General features: G+C 38.8%; 1 non-coding gene across 1 annotated transcript; it reads right to left on the reverse strand.

The window, feature by feature from the left end:
- Nucleotides 1-16,461: 16,461 nt before the first annotated feature.
- On the reverse strand, nt 16,462-16,568 carry LOC133062937 (U6 spliceosomal RNA). Its single transcript, XR_009694257.1, has one exon. It is a non-coding gene; the product is annotated as a U6 spliceosomal RNA (small nuclear RNA).
- Nucleotides 16,569-22,886: the final 6,318 nt, after the last annotated feature.

The following is a 22,886-nucleotide window of genomic DNA, read 5'->3' on the forward strand; positions in this document are numbered from 1 at the left end:
TTAGGGTTACCAAAGGGGAAGGGGGAGGAGGATAAGTTAGAAGTTTGGAATTAGCGTATATACATTACTGTATATAAAATAGATGACTAGCAAAGACCTACAGTAAAGTACAGAGATCTATATTTAATATTTTGTAATACCCTTTAATATATATATACATATACATATATATACACATATATATATCTACATATATACATGTATAACTGAATCACTTTGTACACCTGAAACTAGCCAACATTATAAATCAGGTATACTTCAAAAAATTAATATTTCCCCAGAAATGATCATAATGATCTAGGTCTGTGTACATGAGGGCCCGGGAACAGAGAAAGGAGAAGGTTCACTGATAAAAGGTGATGTGTCTGTTCTTGTTCCAGTTTATCTGACAAGCTAATTGACTCCAGCAAGCTTTAGCAGCTGGCATAGCACTTGCTTTACAAGATTTGATAAAGATCAGATAGCAGTCAATAGTATGCCAAAAGCTAATGATACCTTCTGAATGTGGCATATCATTTATAGTCACTCTCTGTCTCTCTCTCACTCCCCTTCCCCTCACACCCATATTTTTTGTTTCTTTTCTCTGGGATTCCTTGCTTTTTGACAGCAAAGCAAATGAGCTATGCCCAGTATAGAATGAAAGTACAACTCCTGTACCTTGCTCTGCTCACGGCCTCAGTTGAATTGTGCATGACTTCCTAAGAACTGGGAAAGACTTTGGGTATGAAGTGAGAAACATGCAGTCTCCAGCTCTTTTGATGGTCACCATCTGACTTTGGAGAAGTTTGAATTCAGAGAGACTGTTCTAAGCAAAGATAGCAATGATACTAAGGGGCCAAGTGACAATGAGCCACCAGGAGAATGGGCAACGAGGACTTCCCTTGTATTTCGAGGGCTTGCATCAGTGGCAATGCGGAAAGCAGATCATGAGAGAGCTGCTAATGCTGTGGATCCCTTCTCAGCACTGTCATTATTCCTGTGACCTTGACAAACTCTCTTTTCTGGGCTCAGTGCTTCCTTATCTATGAAAAGAAGATAATGGAGCATAGCAGGGGTTCAGAGGCTTAATTGTTGTTTGCAGAGAACTTGGAGAGTCTTGGATGAATGGCACAATCAAGGTGCTGTGCAAAATACTATCATTTTGCACGTCAGCAAGATGGCTTACACCTGCCACGGTATAGTGGGAGAGTCTTAATCAAGGACTTGCAGTAGGTGGAGGGAGGAAGATATAGGAGTCTGGGGAATGGCTATTAGATGGAGCTCATAGTTTTTCAGTCCAGTTGCCCATACTTCATATTTCATATTATTCCTAGCATTGGCTACTGTGACAGATTAAAGATGACCACAAATTCTTAGATTCTCTTGCAAGCGAGAAGTATAGTCTGTTTCCCCTTCACTTAAACCTGGACTGGCCTGTGAGCACAGCAGTAAAAGCAAATGTGAACCGATCTACTTATGTGCCTGGCCGTGCTAATTCTATTACCCATTTAGAACTTCTCAAAGCCCCATGAGGTAGATAGTGATCAACTCCATTTTACAGGTGAAGACACTGAAGCACAGAGAGGCTTGAATCCATGTATAAATCATATTTAAATGATTTAAATATGATCTAAGTCATATTTAAATGGAGTCTGATTCCCAAATCCATTCCCTTTAGCACTATGAATGCATGTGTAAAATACTATGAAAAATGTCATGATTATCATTGTTATAAATGCTGAACAACATGAAATTGGTGGTTGCCTCTTTAGCCTAAACTTACAGCCAAAAGTGGCACTGTGTTAGGCCCTCTCTGGTTGCAGTACTCATCTTGTAACAGATGTGCTTCACCCTGGCAGGGGGCTGACAAGATGATAGAACATTGCTCCCAGGCTGGCAAGGTGGGCAGAGACAAGGCAGAAGGAGATGGGAAAAAAAACCAAAAATGAAGGTTAAACCATCTGAAGATTTCCTAGAGCAAATGCTTCTCTTTCCTGCTGAATATTAGCTGGCATTTAAAGAAAATTATATTTAACTATGCAATTTCTATATAATAAATTGGCTTACAGCTGGTGCTGTACGTTTCATATCTTTTTAAGAACTAGAGCAATATGTTGGTAGAATAAACACAGTTGTACTTGAGCACGTCAAAACTGAGATAGATATTAAGTGCCTTGTGTCCTGTTGTGTGTACCAATAGGAGGTATTAGAGTCACTTTTACTGATTATAGTAATAACTGCTGCTCTTGAAATGAACAACCTCACTTATAAAAAAAAATCATGAGTATTATTAGCTTCTTTGCATGACAGTGGTTCCTCATACAATTTTAATGTTTTAATCTGGAAAACTCATTGACGTTTCATGTTGGAAGTATGTGCAGCCCCATGTTGCAGTGAGGCCACTTAGGAATGAGAGCGTGTGAAGATGGTGGATGAAGAGGGTGGGGCTAGGGAGGATGGAGTTAGGAAGCATGGAAGTTATAGCCAGGCAGAATCAAATAGTTTAGAACGCAGCTCTTTACACTTATAAATAATGGAACCTTAGGAGGGACTAAAAACTAACACTTGCATAATGGGCTATCATTTGCCTAGCCTTTTGCATACTTTCTTTCACTTAACTTTGGAGTTTATTCTCCCCATTACAAATATATAAGGTGACACACAGGAAAAAAATATGACATTCCTAAGTTCATACCATTAGGTCCTGGGAGATCCAGGGTTTCAACGTCTGTTTCTGACTTTAAAATTTTTGTTTGTCATATTAAATTTTGCTCTTTCTGATGTAATTACTATTTTATCTCATTCTGTGACAGGGAATATAAACCAAAGATCTGGCCTTTGAATCCAATGATATTGCTAGTGGTATTAATGTCAGATTAGCTGACAAAAATAATGTAGTTTTATCTTTCCAGAACTGTATTTAATACTCTTGGTATTCATTCACTCATACATTCTACCAAAATGTATTTAATATCGATCATGTGATAAATGCCTTGTTAAACATTAGAGTTACTATATTATAATCAAGATAGTTATTAAGCTTTTATAATCTTGAAAATGAACATGTATTAGCACTATGCAATGTAAACTGATGCATACTTACTTGGAGGGCAATTTGAAAGTATCTTAGAATCTGAACACACAAATTCTTAAGCCAGGAAATTTCACTTCTTGCTATCTGTCATAGAAAAACACTAGCATGTATGCACAAATAGTCACATGTGAGCACAAAGAGACATATATAAGGGTATACATTGTGACATTATTTATTACAGCAGAAAGCAAAGCAGCATAAATGTTCCATAGGGAACATAGGGAGTATGGCAAAATAATCTATTAGAATAAATACAAATGGAAGAATAATACGCAAGAAATTTAAAATTGAAGTAAACCTGTATACAATGATATATCAAGATTTCCAAAGCTTACTGTTGTATGAAAAGAGAAAAAAAATACTTACAGTAGATAGAAATGATGTTTTTAAAAATCAGGGAAACAATAATATCTAGTTGTCTATTTATCTATCAATCAAGAGATAGATATAAACATACAGAGAGTCAGAAACACACATATACACACACATACATTAATGTGGTCTGGAAAATTACATTCCCTACCAATGGTTACCCATGTTTGGTAGGGGGAAGGGTTGTAGAGTGAAGATAAAAGTAATAGATAAAGGTTTTTGCTTTATCGATACTTTTTGAATTTTTTACTCAAAGAACTAAAACTGAAACAAAAACTATTTCATTTCGTATGTTAAAGAGAAGAATACATTTCTCAGAGGTAACAGACAAATATAAGCTCCATGTCTTACTCAGTTTGGGCTGCTATAACAAAGTACCATAAACTAGTGCCTTATATTAATAAACTGAAGAAATTTATTTCTCACAGTTCTGGAGGCTGAGTCCAAGATCACGTGCCAGCATGGTCAGGTTCTACTGAGAGCCCTCTTCTGGGTTACAGATTGCTGAGTTCTTGTTCCATCCTCAGAGGAACAGACAGCTCTGAGGAGTCCCTTTTACAAGGCACTAATCACATTCATGAGGGCTCCATCCTTTTGATTTGCTCACCTCCAAAGGCTCTACCTTCTAATACCATCCTACTGGGATTTTTGCATGTGAATTTTGGGGGGACCCAAAAATTTAGCCTATTATATTATAAAATATTTAGCACTGTCACATATGCATAAAAACAGAGCTTCAAGCTACAGAGCTTCACTGTAGACCCAAAACAGCCTCCTTTTTAAAATCTTCTCATACTGAAATGGACAGAAGAAAATGAAAATCACCAATAATATATTGGTTGGTTTTCTCATAAAAGAAAACTATTTTCTCATTTTAAAAGGTAAGCTTTTTTTTTTTAAGACTTGTACATGTAATTTTGGAAGTTGATTGGAGGGTGTATGAGTTTAACTGAGCTGTGTTAATTATGCTCTTCTTGGAGCGATATCATGATTTCAGATGTGTATGTGTGCTTAGTCAACTTCAGTAGCTTTTTGGAACTTCAGTGAAATATGATTGATTTAACATACAGACTTACCTCTGCTCTTTCCAAAATATCACATTAAAATGACTAAATAAAGTAAATATATAAAAACATAAGTGAATTTAGCATAATGGAGGTACACCACACAGGTCACCTTTTCAGGGGACCAGGTGTGAGCAACGTCATTGGCTGATAGGCACTGGCTCTTGGACCCTCAGATGAGCCAGGTCACGCACACTGACCATGCTCCCTCTGGGGTGCTCCCAGACGCTGACTGTGCATGGCAGGGGAACTAGAGCCAGGCCGTTTATGCCCCAAGCAGGACTTCTCTCATGGATTTCTTTGCTTGGGAACTCCCCTTTGGCCTTCATTAGAACTGCACTGTATTCCAGTGCTCTTCTTCTTTCTTTCTTTTCTGATGCTCTTCTTACCCAATCCTCCTTCCTGCTCTCTCCTTTCAGAGGGATCAGAATCCCATCACAGTCTAAAGCCTCTCCCAACCTCCTCTTCCTCTCTCTCTTATCCTTTACTGATTTTCCCTCCAGTCTTGCAAGTCTAGCTCCATCTTGTCATCTGCTTCTCAGAGGACCTAAAATAATGTGTAAACAAGACTTAGACCCCTACAGCAATGAGAAGGCGAGAGGGGATTCCAGCAGACTTCAATCACAGTTAGGAAAATAGGAGGTAGGTAAACGAGTGGTAACTGGCTTCACAGAGTGGAGAAAGCTGTAAACTCTCTGCCATGGAGGTTGGAATAGGAAGCATGCGATTCAAGCTGAAGAAATCTAGTAAGACTGGATTTGGGAGCATCATGTAGATCTCAAGAGTGTGATTCAGAAAGGAATTAACATCAAGGGACTGATGGAAAGTCTAAATAAGGAACAATTATAATAGACCACAACACAAGATCCTTCACTCCTCCCAGCCAAGGAGAGAAGTTTAACCTCTTGGAAAAGTTACAGCAGAAAGTTTCTCTACCCCTGGGGCACCAGGCACAACTAAGACAAAATAGGATGTCTGCCTAGGTGAGATCTTAAGAGGTTCTGCTACTCTCTTATCCTTTAGGTTTCCAGAATGCTAGTACCAGGCTTACGTAATACAGATGGGAGACTGGAGTCTTTCTCTTTGGAGAACTTGTTTATGAAAAAAGTAGTGTCTGACATCAAGGGGCCCCACAGGGCCTTTGCTTACTCACTCTCTAATGCTCCAGTCAGTCACACAGTTTTCTATCAGCTTTTTAATGCCTCTTTCATAGGTACTGCTGAACAACCAAGGTTAATCAGACATAAAAACATTAAACAAGGAAATGGGGGCAGGGGTAGAATGTGAGAAAGACAGAGGCATGAGAGAGAACAAAGTAAAATCTAAATAAACCCAGTCATGACTATGATTCTTAGGTAGCAGGAGTAGCAGTCGTGAAACAAGAATAAAAGAACTTTTAAAGGAGAAAGAGGTATTAGAAATGGAAACTATCTCTATTAAGAAGAAATCATTATTTTACTGGAGGAGCATGGAGATCAAGTTATGGGGTCCCCCCCCCACCATAAAACAGAGCAAAAACAGACAATGTGGGAAAATATTTATGAATTGGACATTCAAGGGAAAGGACTAACTCCTGATATCAACAAGTTTAGAAAGGGAGGACAGGTACGCTGAGGAGAGGGAGTTAGTACAAAAAACAAAAATAGGAGGATTTCACAGAAAGGAAGCAGGCATGACATTTCAGGTTGAAAATTTCCCCTGAGAACCACACGTAACAGTGCAAGACCCACATGAAGGCTTTAGAGCATCTGGAATAGAAAATGTGCACAGCTTCCAGACAGAAATTGGCAATGATTTGCGCTGAAGCTGCTCACCCACGAAATTGCAAGTTAGATGACAATGGATGATACTTTTAAAATCGTCATCGATAGTAGCTGAAAACCTAGAAATTGCATATCCAATGAGACTACAAGTGAGTGTAAACTAACTATTTTTAGTGAAGCAAAGTCTCAAAAATATGTATACCAAGTGTCATTTGTCAGGAAGTTATTGGAGAATGTGCTCCTCAAATGACACAATAAATCAAGGAAAAGATAGACAAAACAAAGAAGAGGGTCCAACAAAACAGGAATTCCCAGGTGATGGAGAAAGAAATATCAGTGCAACATCTCTAGAGCAAGATTGGAGAGTAACTGGCTGAGGGAAAACTGGGGAATGGAGGGCTTCGGGAGGGCTTCTCTCCAAGAGAAAGAAACAATGAATTGGATAAATTGACATGTTTGACTCTATCGAAGATCAGAAATTTTGGGGAATATGTGGAAAGCTGAGAAAACAAAGCAGCATTTATTAACTTCTAGAAACACTAATTTTGTATCAGGGAAGAACTGTAACTAAAACAAGGTGGTACAACTGTTAAGAAATAACCAGAATCATAGTGATGTGAACACTGCTATTGATGAGACTAAGAACTATTATATGCTACTAAGGGGTGGATGGCAGGAAGGGAAATTGGTATGGGATGAAAGAAGATTTCAGAGAATGAAATCATCAGCTTCTCTTTTAGGAAATCAATAAATAACAGTAAAAATGGGAAATAAATCAAGAGTGGCAGTATAAGCATGTTCCTCATAAATAAGGAAGTAAATAACATAAGAAACATCTTGGGTATTTGAAAGTGGCTACTTGTTAGGAGCTGGAATTGGAAGAGAGAAGGGTAGAACTTGAGACAGCTCTTTTTATGTATGAGCCTTGTAGTATTTTTTACTTTCTAAACCATACCAAACACTACTTTGATAAAAATTAAAAAATTAATTTCATAAAAGGCATGGATTAGAAAAATGAGGAGAGAAATATCCCTCCCTGCTACAAAGGATTTTTGGAGGTAAATTTTTTCTGTCTTCTGTGCCCTCTTCATTCATCTTCTGATGTGCTTTGGGAAAGACAGTAAGACAGACACTTTCAAGATCAAGAGATCTGTATTTAGCTTCTTTGCTTTGTTTTTTATTTTTTTTTTATTTTTTTTTCCCTTCATTTCTCTCTTTCTTTACTTACTTTCTTTTTTTTTTTTTTTATTATGAAACTTTTTGTGCACTGTTTGATTTTTTTTTAAATAAAAATCTTTCAGTTTTTGGTAAAAATCAGTGATTACAATGAAAAAAATAGAAGTGCTGATCTTAGTCAATGTCCTATAGATGCAAAAACCCTCTGGTAATATAATGAAAAAAGATTTAGTCTTTCAACAAAATATGAATGCAGGGGAGGAAAGCCATTAAGGTCTTCCAGTGAGCCCAGGACGTTCCTGGCATCATCTCATTTAAACCTCACCACAATTCCAGGGGTAGGTATAGTTGTCATCATTTTGAGTGCTTTACAAAGCTAGCAATGTCTAATTATACATCCTTGTCTCTTCAAAATGCTATATAGCCTTGCAGTTCCTATGGTAGTAGGAGCCCAAAGAGGCATGCTACCTTAGTCTGATTAGATCCCGTATCTAATTTGAGCCTCATAACAACTTTAGAATGAATGCAGGTCAGGGATTCGTTTCTTCATTTTACAAACAAGGAATATGAAGCTTAAATAAATTGAATGAGTTGGTGACATACCCAGGGTAGTAAGTGACATCGCTGGAAAGAACATCTTTCTGACTTGGAGCCCAAAGGAAGCTCATCGACTTAAGAGAGAAATTTTTTTTTTCCCCTTTGTTTTGGAGAACTTTACACTCTTCTGCTCAAACTATGATGAGCCCAGGGAACATGTTCACCCAGGTCACACCCTTCCATCTTTTCTCAAACCCAGACCAGGGAGAATCTGTACACATACAAGTTCTCTGGATCTAGTTTCCCCCCCAAATCTACCTATATATGAAGGTTTTCTTTTTCCTGTTACACAATGGTGTTCCATTTTCATATAATTGAAAGTCAGAATTATTCCAATCAACTTGGGCTCATTTCTGGTAATTTATACCCTTAAACATCCAAATGTCATATTTCTAGCAAGAACCTGAGAAGGAAAATCACATGTGGATTCAGAATGCTCTCAGGTCCACTGTATACCACTGGGAAGGAGGGAGCCTTGCAGGGGAGCCCTTAAATTTCAGAGCAAGGCTATAATTAGCTGTAATAGGACCCAGAGTAACTTCAGTGCCATAACTCACAGCAGGAAAACAATTATATTGCAGCCGTATAACTAGATCGACATGCTGTAAATACAAAACATTCTCTGGAAATACATGCTATATTTCTAAATACATGGAAAATTAAGTCAGACACTTCTTTGCTAATTGTAATTCAATGCAGTATTACTCCCTTTCTTTTCCTCAACACTTCTGCTCAGCTATAGATTTTCCATTTGAACATATATGATTAAGAAAGGCATATTTCACTAAGGGAATACAATCAAGGAAACAGTGGTGAATTTGTTTCAGAGAAGCAATCTAGGGTGAAGAGGGCCCCGGCCTGGAACTTGAGAGACAGGATTTTTAAAAATTGAGATATAATTGACATATATAACATTGTGTTCATTTTAGGTATATGATGTAATTATCTGATACATGTATATATTGTGAAATGATCACTGTATAAATCTAGTTAACATTTATCACCACATATCATTACGTAGTTTTTTCTTGTGATGAGAATCCCTGAGGTCTATTCTCTTAGTGCTTTCAAACATATGACACAGTACTGTTAATCACAGTCACTGTGCTATACATTACATCCCCAGGACTTATTTTATAACTTGAAGTTTGTACTTTTGACAACCTTCACCCATTGTGCACACAGGTACACCCCTGTGTATCTCCTGCCTCAGGCAACCACCAATCTGTTCTCTGTATCTATGAGTTTGGTTGATTTTTTACATTTCACACACAAGTGAAATCATACAGTATTTGTCTTTCTGTGTCTGACTTATTTCACTTAGTATAATGGCCTCAAGTTTCACTCACATTGTTGCAAAGGACAGGATTTCCTTTTTAAGGCCAAGTAATACAATAATATAGTATAAATAATGAATAGATATGCTACATTTTATTCATCCATTAGTGCTTAGGTTATTTCCATGTCTTGGCTTATTGAAAATAATGCCACTGAACATGGAAGCACAGATATTTTTTGAAATAGTGATTTGGTTTCCTTAACAGAAACACCCAGAAGTAGAATTTCTGGGTTATATGATAGTACTCATTTTAATGTTTTTATTACTGTTTTCCATAGTGGCTATACCAATTTACATTGCCACCAGCAGTGTGTGAAGGCTCCATTTCCTCCACATCTTTGCCAGCACCTGTTATTTCTTGTCTTTTTGATAATAGCCATCCTAATAAGTGTAATGTAGTATCTTATTGTGGTTTTTATTTGCATTTCCCTGATTATCTGTGATGTTGATAGTGGTTTCATGTATACATTTATGTCTTCATTGGAGAGAAAGTCCTACCCCTAGTCTTATTATTATCTCAGAGCCATAAAATGCAACCTTACACACCACATCTGGCAAATAGATGATAGATGTCTTTGTTATAATCTGTGCAGTTTTTGTGGGGGAAAAGTAGCTAGTATTTAAAAATCAAGGGGTTTCACATAAAAATCTGGATTTCTGGCTTCTCCTGAAAACATCAGAACGGTCCCACTGGGTCCACAATTCCTACTGCAACAGTCCGCAGTAGCCAGGTAGCTGCTACTTCCTTTGGAAAGGATAGATGCTCTCCAGTTTCCCACAGACTTTGCTTGTGCCATTTTGCTCATCTAGGTTATCTGTCTTGTTATCGGATTGCTCATCTATAAATGGGAGAGGGTAAATTATATGTTGTAAGTTGTTCTGCTTAAGTATTCATTCCTCTTTTAAGATCTAGGGTTATGTAGCAGTACTAACTAAAAGACTGTTTAGAATTGACTCAATGATATGATGATGAAAAGAGGCTAAATTATGTATTTTTCCTTCTTTCAGTTTGTGTTCTTATGTTGCTGATAGTCTGCTTTTACTCCTGGGAGAAAAAAGTCATGATAAATCATAGGTGCCTAGAAAAACTGCAGTCTCTCTCTGCATGAGAATTTAGACCAAGTTAAATGGATAGTTATTTACAAATAAAGCTTTTTAAGCACTTGGAAATCTCTTGGTTTAGTGGGGTTAAATCAAGCCTTGACATCATTTTAACAGTTTTATTTTCCTGTGACCTCTGTGGCTCCTATATAATCCTAAAATCACAGCTATTCCAAAGGAATCATTTCCTCCTCCATTCTGCTCTACAAAGACTGTGCAGCAAAGAGCTCCACAGGCACCAAAGAGGGGAAGAACAAATTCCTGAGTTCAAATGCACCAGGTTCTACCCCACCTACAAAAGCCTTGGTGTTCTTGGCCTCACCTTGGCCCCACTCTTGGCTCCATACAGAGAAAATGGACAATGAAAGATGGAATTACCTTTCATTGTAATAAAAACCACAGTTTCAGGGCTCCTACCCTGGTACAACTTGTCTTCAGGATGGATAAGGGCACAGAGCTTTCACTCACCAGCAACACTATGTGATCATTTTTTGCTGAATTATCAAAATGGAATTCCCAGTGTCTAAGCTTTTTTTTTTAAAATCTGGTTGACTAAAAACAAACTGGCTTTCCATTACAGTATTTGGATGAAATATATTTCTGATTGATTAAAATAATTTTCTGTAGATTATTGGGAATTTTCTCTGTAGGCAATAATATTGTCCTCATATAACAATATATGTTTTTTCCTTTTCTATTTTCATGCTTTTGTATACCTCTTATGATTTTTTTAGATCAATTTAGTATTTCCGATAAGATTACAAGTACTGTATTGAATGGAAATAGTGATGGCCAAGATCAGATCTTAAATGGAATACTTTAAGATTTTATCATTATCTTAAACCTTTGCTGTGAGGTTTTTTGGTGTTTTATCAAGTTAAGGAAGTTGAACTTCTGTATGCTAAGAGTATTTAACATGAGTGAATGTTGCGTTTTATCTAATGTTCTTTTTCCCTGTATTAAGATGCATCACATGATTTTTCTTTTAATGTAATCAGCTACATTAATCCAAGTTCTAATGTTAAGTTAACCTTGAATTCCCAAGTATAACATTGATATCCCAACTTAGTCATGACTTCTTAATTAGATACATGCTTAACTCCTTGCAGTTCAGTTCGGTTCAGTCACTCAGTCGTGCCTGACTCTTTGCAACCCCATGAACCGCAGTATGCCAGGCCTCCCTGTCCATCACCAACTCCCGGAGTTCACCCAAACCCATGTCTGTTGAGTCGGTGATGCCATCCGACCATCTCATCCCCTGTCGTCCCCTTCTCCTCCTGCCCTCAATCTTTCCCAGCATCAGGGTCTTTTCCGGTGAATCAGCTCTTCACATTAGGTGGCCAAAGTATTGGGGTTTCAGCTTCAAGATCAGTCCTTCCATTACTTTTAGCCTTATCTCTAAAATGTGTATTTAAAGCTAGTTTTATGTTTTTCTATAAATGTTGCTCTATTTGTATCCCATAAGGTTTTATATGTAGCATTTTAATTGATATTAAATTTTTAATGTTTTCTAATTTATATTATGATTTCCTATGTGCCATTAATTGCTTTTTAATTTTCAAATGTGTGAAAATTTTATATTTGGGGTTTCTTTGAGGGGTAACATTTAAAATTCTGACAATTGCATGTGGTCAGAGAGTTTTTTGGTAGTAATCATTTTAATTTATTCACAGTTGCTTGTTGATTGTGTTGTTTAAGTCTTCTGCATCATTATTTTTTAGTTATGCTTGATCTATCAATTAGTGATATTGTCTCTCACTATCACAATAAATTTATAAAATTCTTTTATAATTCTGCCAATTTTTACTTTATACATTATGAAGTTATTAATTAGGTTCATATCAGTTTAAAGTTGTATGCTTTTCTGGTTAGCTGAGCTGTTTATCTTTAGCAATCCTTCTTTATCTTTATTAATGCTTTTTGTCTAAAGTCTAATTTGTCTGCTGTTAATTTAGGTATCCTAGTTTTATTATTACTCACATATATAAAATTTTAATATTTTTACTTTTTATATTAAAATTCTTTTATATTATTAAATATAATTTACATTAGAAAGAGATCTACTATGTAGTTACAAAGAGATCATACAGCTGGAATGAACTTTCTAAGATGTTCCAACCTAGAATAAGAGTATTCTTACCCTGTGGTCCTGCATCTATCAGGCTGTCCCCAAGGAGAGGTGTATACACTTGAACTGACAGTAGTTCCTAGGAAGGAACACAGCTCTGAGCCATCAACAGACAACACCTCTGGATGCTAATGGAATGGGGAACTTGATATTGAAGAGTGAATCTGGGTGTTACACCCAAGCATCTACTGCAGTTAATTGCATGCACTATTCAGATTTGCTTGTTCCAGACAGTAAGTTTTTGACTGTGTGGATCACAATAAAATGTGGAAAATTCTTCAAGATATGGGAATACCAGACCACCTGACCTGCCTCCTGAGAAATCTGTATGCAGGTCAAGAAGCAACAGTTAGAACTGGACATGGAACAACAGATTAGTTCCAAATGGGAAAGGATTATGTCAAGGCTGTATGTTGTCACCCTGCTTATTTAACTTATATGCAGAGTACGTCAAGAGAAACGCTGGGCTGGATGAAGCACAGGCTGGAATCAAGATTGCTGGGAGAAATATCAATCACCTCAGATATGCAGATAACACCACCCTTATGGCAGAAAGCAAAGAAGAACAAAAGAGCCTCTTGATGAAAGTGAAAGAGGAGAGTGAAAAAGTTGGCTTAAAACTCAACATTCAGAAAACTAAGATCATGGCATTCGGTCCCATCACTTCATGGCAAATAGATGGAGGAACAACAGAAACAGTGGCTGACTTTATTTTCCTGGGCTCCAAAATCACTGCAGATGGTGATTGCAGCCATGAAATTAAAAGACGCTTGTTCCTTGGAAGAAAAGTTGTGACCAACCTAGACAGCATATTAAAAAGCAGAGACATTACTTTGTCAACAAAGGTCTGTCTAGTCAAAACTTTGGTTTTTCCAGTAGTCATGTATGGATGTGAGAGTTGGACTATAAAGAAAGCTGACTGCTGAAGAATTGCTTTTGAACTGTGGTATTGGAGAAGACTCTTGAGAGTCCTTTGAACTGCAAGGAGATCCAACCAGTCCATCCTAAAGGAAATCAGTCCTGAATATTCATTGGAAGGACTGATGCTGAAGCTGAAACTCCAATACCTTGGCCACCTGATGTGAAGAACTGACTCATTTAAAAAGACCCTGATGCTGGGAAAGATTGAAAGCAGGGGAAGGGGGTGACAGAGGATGAGGTGGTTGGATGGCATCACTGACTCAATGGACATGAGTTTGAGGAAGCTCCGGGAGTTGGCTATAGACAGGGAAGCCTGATGTACTGCAGTCCATGGGGCAGCAAAGAATCTTACATGACTGAGCGCCTGAACTGAACTGAATTGACAGTACGTTTATCATACATAACACCAATTACTCCAGAATTCTTTGTTGTTTTTCCTAATTTACAAGAGCGAGATTAGCAAAGTGGACTATAGCCTGATACTATGTCTGACCTCAGAGTCATAACAGATACTAATTTTTCCCCTCCCTCCCTTCACTCACACGTAGTACCTCTTTTCCTTAAGTGTTTACTCTGTGAGATGACTCAGATGTATGCTCGTTGATTAGTCTGAGACTTTGCTCACTGTTTTCAGGCCATGGCAGATACCCTTGTCTGTTTACTATCAAAACTGGCAAAGGAGTACCCGGAGATGTTCTAGAGTGTCACCTGGGTGCTAGAGACACATTCTGCTGATGATCACTTCCAGAATGGTGACACATTTTTTTTGTCTGCTGATTTGGTACAAGAAGCCTAATGTGTTGTCATAACTTAAATGTAATAGAACATTTGCTGTGTGTTCTGGTAGAAACATTGTACTCTTTGAACCAGGACTCCTAGATATGCAAAGCACAGAGTTTTGAAAATGGTAGGGACAAGTTTCCCAAGGTGGTCTCTGGGATTGATAGCAAGCAGGACCACTTGTATTCCATTATTTAGTTACTGGACCATGTGGACTCTGTTTTGGACAGAGCACCATATAGTGATCACTGGTTTAAGGATGTATTTCCCATATTCACAGGGTATCATCTCCAAGCTGGTCCCTCAGTCATGCCTTCAAAAGTCTATTTTATCACTCTATCAGGCCATCAACTTCTAAGTATGAGTATAATTCTGGGCCATGGCCATTTGCCTATTGCCTTTCTTCCTTGGTCTAAGGGAGTGTTACATAGGCTTACCCTACTGATGGACCACTCTGTGAGTTCTTATATAGTGGTATGGGTTAAGGCTGTGTGGGAAGGAAAGGCAAATCCATACTAGGAGTGTTTTAAAATTTGCATTAAGATGAATTCCTACCTCTTCTAGGATGGGAGGAATACAATATAGTCAAATTACTGCCAAAGAGTTGGCTGATCTCCTTGAGTGGTGGCTGAACTGGGGGCTCTGTGTGGTCTCTTTACATTGTACATTTGGCATTGGAAGTAGCTAGATCTACCTTCCCAAGTGGCTGCCCTTAATCTCAGGCTCATACCAGCTACCACAGCTGTTCCATTTGTCATCACATTGTGCCAGCCCCGGGGCAGCCAGAGATTGAGGTTGGATGGTGTCAACTTGACAAGTCATCAGGTCCGTTTTTTTGGTAGTACCTTCTCCATTGTTGATGTCCTCAGAAGGTTATTAATAAGTGAATCAGAGATCTTTATTATTCATTCCTACTCCCACAGTTCATTCACATACCTCTTCATCAGACCTTTTTGTTTCTGATCTCTCAATCTTTCTCTTTCCAGGCCACTTTCTTCTCATCACTGCCTTTCTGGGACATTCCCAAGGAAGGTGATAGTATAGCTGCAGTCTGTTTTCAGCTTGAACCTCCTGTTTTGAGCTATCCAGCCCATGAACAAAGCTTGGCCTTTTCTCTTCTGTTGGCTGCTTACGAGGGACCTCCCTGCAGCCTGGTCGTGCTTGTGAGTAGAAAGAGAAGCACCAGTACGACCCCTGTGGGTTTCATGGGAATCTGGGGTATGAGCTTGTGCCTCTTACTTATTCCTTCCAGCCCTGTTCATACTTGATCACATACTTACTGCTTCCATCTTGTGGTAGATTGTTTCAGCAACTTCCTAAACGTATGACTTGCTGGATCTGAAAGAACCCAGCTCATGATAGGCAGTTCTGTCCCCATGGCCACTTGATGTCCCATGACTGGTTGCTTTATTTCTACCAGAATTCATCTGCATGCCTGGAGAAGTTTTTCTAATGGTGCATAGTCTTCTACTGCAAATGATATGGCCTTGTATGATCCTAGCGTTAAAGATGTGATTCTTCTTTCAGCTTGATCATAACTCAATACAGTATCATTTAAAGTATCTTTAAAACCCAAACACTGCTACATATGTGGTCCATTGTTGTTTGTACCACATTCTAGACCTGCTAGTGAAAGTCGCTCAGTCATGTCTGACTCTTTGTGACCCCATGGACTATACAGTCCATGGAATTCTCCAGGCCAGAATACTGGAGTGGGTAGCCTTTCCCTTCTCCAGGGGATCTTTTCAACCCAGGGATTGAACCCAGGTCTCCCATGTTGCAGGTGGATTCTTTATCAGCTGAGCCACCAGGAAAGCCCAAGAATACTGGAGTGGGTAGCCTATCCCTTCTCCAGAGGATCTTCCCAACCCAGGAAGCAAACCAGGGTCTCCTGCATTGCTGGCAGATTCTTTACCAACCAAGCTATCAGGGAAGCCCAAGATTAGCTACAGATTCCTTTACTCTTCTGAGCCCTACTCAATGGAGGCAGGATTCCATGATACTTGATAAATGGTTCAAAGCAACATTCTTAAGTGAGACAATTATCATTCTATTGCCTTTCAGCTCCAAATTTGCCATTTATTATTTTGCATGTGATGCTGACACTGTATCTTTTATTCTCTCTTTTTTTTTTTTTCTTTTTTTTAAAAAATATGGAACGCTTCACGAATTTGCGTGTCATCCTTGCGCAGGGGCCATGCTAATCTTCTCTGTATCATTCCAATTTTAGTATATGTGCTGCCGAAGCGAGCACGACACTGTGTCTTTTAAAGGCTTTTCTCCTGACACCTTGCATATAGTTAAGCTTTGCTCGAAGGCTTGGAGGAAGATTTGTGGCAGTGTTACAGGGCCCTTCCTCAATGGGCCTAGGCATCTCTTTAATCAAGGGACTGTCCAGAGGGTGCTGGAAGGGAGTTTTCTTCCTAGTTCTGACATGCTTTTCTTGCTTTGTGCTCTGGTGGCTCTCAGCTGGCATGTGGGCCATCCAAGGCACTCCTTGATTTCAGTGGGACTGAAAGTATTACAGAGTAGCAGAGTCTGGGAGGCAGCACTTAATTTCTAAAATAAGGTGCCAACAACTTACTACCATGTAGAGTCAGAATGCCTTGATCTACAAAGACCTTTGGCAGAGATTAATTGATTGTGTTGCCCCAGTTACAAAATTTATGGATAACCCACTAGAATATTGCTTGATCCATGTAACAACAGCAGCAACCAAAAAAAAAAAAAAAAAAAAAAAAACACCTCTTGAACTCCAGCAGAAGATAGACTCTGCTACTTCTAGCAGAAGTAGCAGAAGATCTGACTTGTATCATCAGAGTGTTGAGTTCCAGCCTCATGTCTAGACCAATGCCAATTCACAGACCCATCGTCTCTTGACTGACAGGATGCCTAGATCCATTGAAGAATAACCCTGTAATTCTGCCACAAATACATGCTATAAATCTTTCTCCAAGCCTTCTTCAAGGTGTCTGTGGCCATACTAGACTGACTAAGCACTGGGAGAAAAGGAAATGTACAGATCTATCAGACATGACTATTGGTAGACAAGGGCTTTGAATGAACGCTTATTCCTAGTCAAAGTACAAAGCTTATGGTAATCAAATAATAGATGGACTCTTGGTTCAAGTCCTAATCATAAGAGGTCCTGTTCACCCCCAGACTCATTCCACGGTTATTTATTCCAACTCTTCAATGTCTGATTTGAAGAGATATACTGGTATTCTTGGGCTTTCCTAGTGTCTCAGACGGTTAAGAATCCAACTGCAGTGCGGGAGACCTGGGTTTGATCCCTGGGTTGGGAAGATCCCCTGGGGGAGGGCATGGAGACCCACTCCAGTATTCATGCCTGGAGAATCCCCATGGACAGAGGCACCTGACTGGCTACAGTCCAGGGGGTCGCAAAAAGGCGGACACGACTGATCAACTAAGCACACAGCACTGGGAAATAGGGATACTATCCACATATCTCTTTGTCGTACTGAGTGAGAACCATTATGGGAGGAAGGGCCAAGGGGAAGCCCCTGGAACTTTTCTTCACTACCAAGACTGTTAACTACAAGGAATATTGTATTCCTGGGGGAACTACAGAAATTGGTGATGCCATCAAAGATTTGAAAAGTGTTGGGGTATGATACATCTCTCATTTCTATTTAGCCCATCTGGTCGACCTATGCAAAAGTTGAGTGGATCTTGGAGGACTGCTGCTGCTGCTGCTAAGTCACTTCAGTTGTGTCCAACTCTGTGCAACCCCATAGATGGCAGCCCATCAGGCTCCCCCATCCCTGGGGTTCTCCAGGCAAGAACACTGGAGTGGGTTGCCATTGCCTTCTCTGTGGAGGACTGCAGACTATCATAAACTTAATCAGATAGTAAATCCAATCGCTACTACTATCTCAGGTATACTATTCTTACTAGAGCAAATTGACATGGCCCTTGGAATTTTGTATGAGGATATTGACCTGGGTTGGGCTTCCCCAGGCTACACTGTATAAGGTCGCAAAAGAGTTGGACATAACTGAAGCAACTTAGCACACACACATGACCTGGGTTATGTTTTATCCATACTTATTTTCAAGGACCACCAGAAGCAGTATGTTTCTACCCGGCAGACCCAAGAGGATACTTTTACATCTTGCCTCAGAGCTATATCCATTCTGCTATCTGCCATAACACAGTCTGCAATGATCTTAATCATCTTGACCTTCTACAAATTAACACACTGGTCTCCAGCATTGATGATGCTATGCTATTTTTATTTGATCAGTATGAACTGTCAAGTATTTTGATGCCTTGGCAAAATATATATGAGCAAGAGGATAGGAAGTAAAGCACATAAAATTCCAGGGGCTCCTATTTCAGTGGAATATGTCAATATATTCCCTCCAAGGAGGAGTACAAATCACTGAACCTTGTGCTACACATCATGAAAAAAGAAGCATGATGCTTGGTAACATTTTCTGGACTTGGGAGTCAGTGTAGCACACCACATGTTTTAAAGTCCGCATTGTGGTGAAGCCACTATGGAAAACAGTATGGAGATTATTCAAAAGACTAAAAATAGAATTGCCACATGATCTAGCAATCCCATGCCTAGGCATATATCTTGGCAAAACTATAATTCAAAAAGATTCATGCAACCCTATGTTCATAGCAGCACTCTTCCCAAATTGAGGCGTAATTAATATAGTCTTACATGGATACGAAGACTGAGATTTTGTGTCTTCTTTCTTGAGGAAAGAGTGAAACGTCTTGTACAAAGGATAGCTACATGTTGTAAGGTCAAAACATCTTTAGTTTATTGTACAAAAGTTTAAACATGTGTAACAGGATGCATAGAGAAGCCTAATGTCCAAAGGGTCCTCTTCCAAGTCCTTGGGTACTTGGCTCAGCTCTCACTGAGTAGTGTCTGCTTATTGTCTGTGCTTCCTGTTTTCCTCCAAGTTTTGTTTATCCCTTAGTAGACAAACCCCTGTTAGTAGTTAATAACTATAGTATTTAAGCTTTCCTGACTAGACCCTAACTGATGTATCAGGATGTAGAATTTACTGCCTCCGGAACCTGTGTTTCCTCCTCAGTAGAAGGTACAAGATGAAAGAATTTGTCCCTTACTTTGAAGGGGAAATCCTGGGATATCCTAGTTCACTGGGCCCTTAAAACTTTCATTGATGTGTAGGATCTTGTATTTTTGTAGGGTCTCATTTTCTACCCTCTGCCTGATATGTGTCTTACCAAGTCCTCCAATATACTTAGTTACCACTTCTTGCTTATCTGGTTCAATTAATATGATGGCAAACATGTAGTGGACTAATGTCATGTTCTGCAGAGAGTCCAGATGGTTTAGGTCCAAATGTGGGCAAAAGAATTAACATAACTCTGGGCAAAGCTGTCAGTCTGTGTTGTTGCCATTCTATCTGGATGTGAATTTCTGCTGATCCTCCACCCTGATAGGAGTAGGAAAGAATGCATTCAGCAGACTACTTGCTCCTAATTTGTACTTGAGGCTCTTAATCTGCTTTATCAAATGTTATCAGTTTGGGCACAGAAGCTGCAATTAGGGCTAATGCTTGTTTGAGTTTGTGGTAGTCCATTGTCATTCTCTAAGATCCATATGGATTTTGCAGGGGTTGAATCTGAACTTGTGAAGTAAATGGGGAAAGAATATACTATCTCTGTATTCTTCAGATCTTAAATCTAACACTAATCTTTGCTATACCCACACGTACCATGGAAGTGATAGTTTTAGATCTTATTCTTTTTGCCAGTTTCAAAAACTTTCATCTGGCTTCTCCCACTGTGACAGGCCAAGGACCCGATGTAGGAGTTTTCCAAGCTACCAAGTATGCCTATGCCAATTATACAGTCAGGGACCAAGAAAATGTCTATAGGTTGAATCTATGCACCAAGTAGATCCATTGGGAGTGAGATATGGACCAATACATTATTTATCACCTGACCCTCCTTATATGCTTCCCTCTAAAAAGGGAGGATGGTGACACATCAGGTAACTATATACCAGTGCCAATTCAGATCCTGTGTCTAACAGGTCTTCTTAAGAATTAATTAATTAATTAATTTATGGCTGCTCCAAGTCTTCCTTGCTGCACACAGGCTTTTTTTAGCTGGGGCAAGCGAGGGCTGTTCTCTAGTTGTGATGTGCAGACTTCTCATTGTGGCGGCTTCTCTTGTGGTGAAGCATGGGCTCTAGGGAGTGCAGGCTTCCATAGTTCAGCCACATGGGCTTAGTTGTCCCACAGCAAGTGGAATCTTCCTGGACCAGGGATTGAACCTATGTCCCCTGTATCGGCAGGGGGATTCTGAACCACTGGACCACCCGGAAAGTCTTCCAACAGTTCTTGAAACATCTGCTTATTCCTCTTTTCTTAGTTTTCTGGATTAAATTGCAATAGGTCCCTCTGGGCAAGGACTGTATCCACTTGCTATAGGGCTCTCCTGTGCTTCTGGGGATGAGGACCTGCCGAGTAACTGATTCCTTCCTGAAAACTGGTTTGGGTCTGGAAACTAGAAGAGGGACAGTTCAGTTTTAATGTGACAGAGGGCCTTAGTCTCCTTGATATTCTTTGAATATCTTAGCTCATAGGCTATATGAAAACCCGTGGTGGGCTGGATTTGTCTTGGCTTGCTTACCCACGGTTCAAGTGATGTCAGTGTTGGCTGCCCATCAATCTTGTTGCTATGGATGTTGTATTATTTTTATAAAAGTTGAAATATAATTGACATGTAAAATTATATTAGTTTCAGATGTGCAACATAAAAATTTGATATTTGTGTATATGGTGGAATGATCACTATACTAATTCTAGTTAACATCTATCACCATATATAAAGTTTTTTTTTGTGATGAGAACTTTTAGTATCTATTCTTTTAGCAATTTTATAATATACAATATATATAGTATATATATATAATATATATAGTATTATATATAATGTAACTGTTATATATTACATCCCCATTACTTATTTATTTTATAATTGGAAGTTTGTACTTTTTAACCTTCTTTATCCATTCCACCCTCCTAGTAACCTCCAATCTGTTCTCTGAATCTGTGAGGTTTTTAAAAGATTTTATTTTTTAGATTCCACATATAAGTAAGATCATGTGGTGTTCATCTTTCTCTGTATGACATTTCCTTTAGTATATACTCTCAAGGTCAATCCATGTTGTTGTAAATGATAAGACTCCCTTCTTTTTATGGCTGAATAATATTCCATTGAATATATACTCCACATTTTCTTTAACCATTCATCTATTGATGGACACAGGTTGTTTCTCTATCTTGGCTATTGTACAAATTGGTGCACTGAACTTGGGGGGTGATAACACTTTCAAATTACTGTTTTCATTTTCTTCTAATAAATACCCACAAGATGAATTGCTGGGTCATACGGTAGATTTTTTTTTTTTTAATAACCTACATACTGTTTTACATTCTGGTTGTACTAATTTATAATTCACAAGGGTTCACTTTTCTCCACATATTTGCCAGAAATTGTTATTTCTTGAGATGAGTTCTCACTGTGATTTTGATTTGCATTTCCCTAATGATTAGTGATGCTGAGCACCTTTTCATGAACCTGTTGGCCATCTGTGTATCTTCTTTGAAAAACACCTAATCAGATCCTCTGCCCATTTTTTAAATCAGACCATGTGGGTTTTTTTTTTTTTTCCCTTTGCTTTTGAGCTATATGATGTTGTGTTCTTTTAACTATTTCTACAGTTCTTTGCATATCAAGTCTCCTTGGCTGCCACTATTTTACTATAATAAAAGTTAGTTAATAGTGTGTGTGTGTGTGTGTGTGTGTGTGAGTCACTCACTCAGTCATACTCAACTCTTCGTGACTCCATGAACTATAGCCTGCCAGGCTCCTCTGTCCATGGAATTCTCCAGGTACAAGTACTGGAGAGGGTTGCCATTTTCTTTTCCAGGGAATCTTCCCAACTCAGGGATTAAACCCAGGTCTCCTGCATTGCATTCATCTCACACGCTAGTAAAGTAATGCTTAAAATTCCCCAAGCCAGGCTTCTGCAATATGTGAACCATGAACTTCCAGATGTTCAAGCTGGTTTAAGAAAAGGCAGAGGAATGAGAGATCAAATTGCCAACATCCGCTGGATCATCGAAAAAGCAAGAGAGTTCCAGAAAACCATCTATTTCTGCCTTATCGACTATGCCAAAGCCTTTGATTGTGTAGATCACAATAAACTGTGGAAAATTCTGAAAGGGATGGGAATACCAGACCACATGACCTGCCTCTTGAGAAACCTGTATGCAGGTCAGGAAGCAACAGTTAGAACTGGACATGGAACAACAGACTGATTCCAAATAGGAAAAGGAGTACGTCAAGGCTGTATATTGTCACCCTACTTATTTAACTTATATACAGAGTACATCATGAGAAATTCTGGGCTGGATGAAGCACAGGCTGGAATCAAGATTGCTGGGAGAAATATCAATAACCTCAGATATGCAGATGACACCACACTTATGGCAGAAAGTGAAGAAGATCTAAAGAACCTCTTGATGAAAATGAAAGAGGAGAGTGAAAA

This window comes from Dama dama, chromosome 9 (genome assembly GCF_033118175.1).
Source record: "Dama dama isolate Ldn47 chromosome 9, ASM3311817v1, whole genome shotgun sequence".
In the NCBI taxonomy this organism is placed as follows: domain Eukaryota; kingdom Metazoa; phylum Chordata; class Mammalia; order Artiodactyla; family Cervidae; genus Dama; species Dama dama.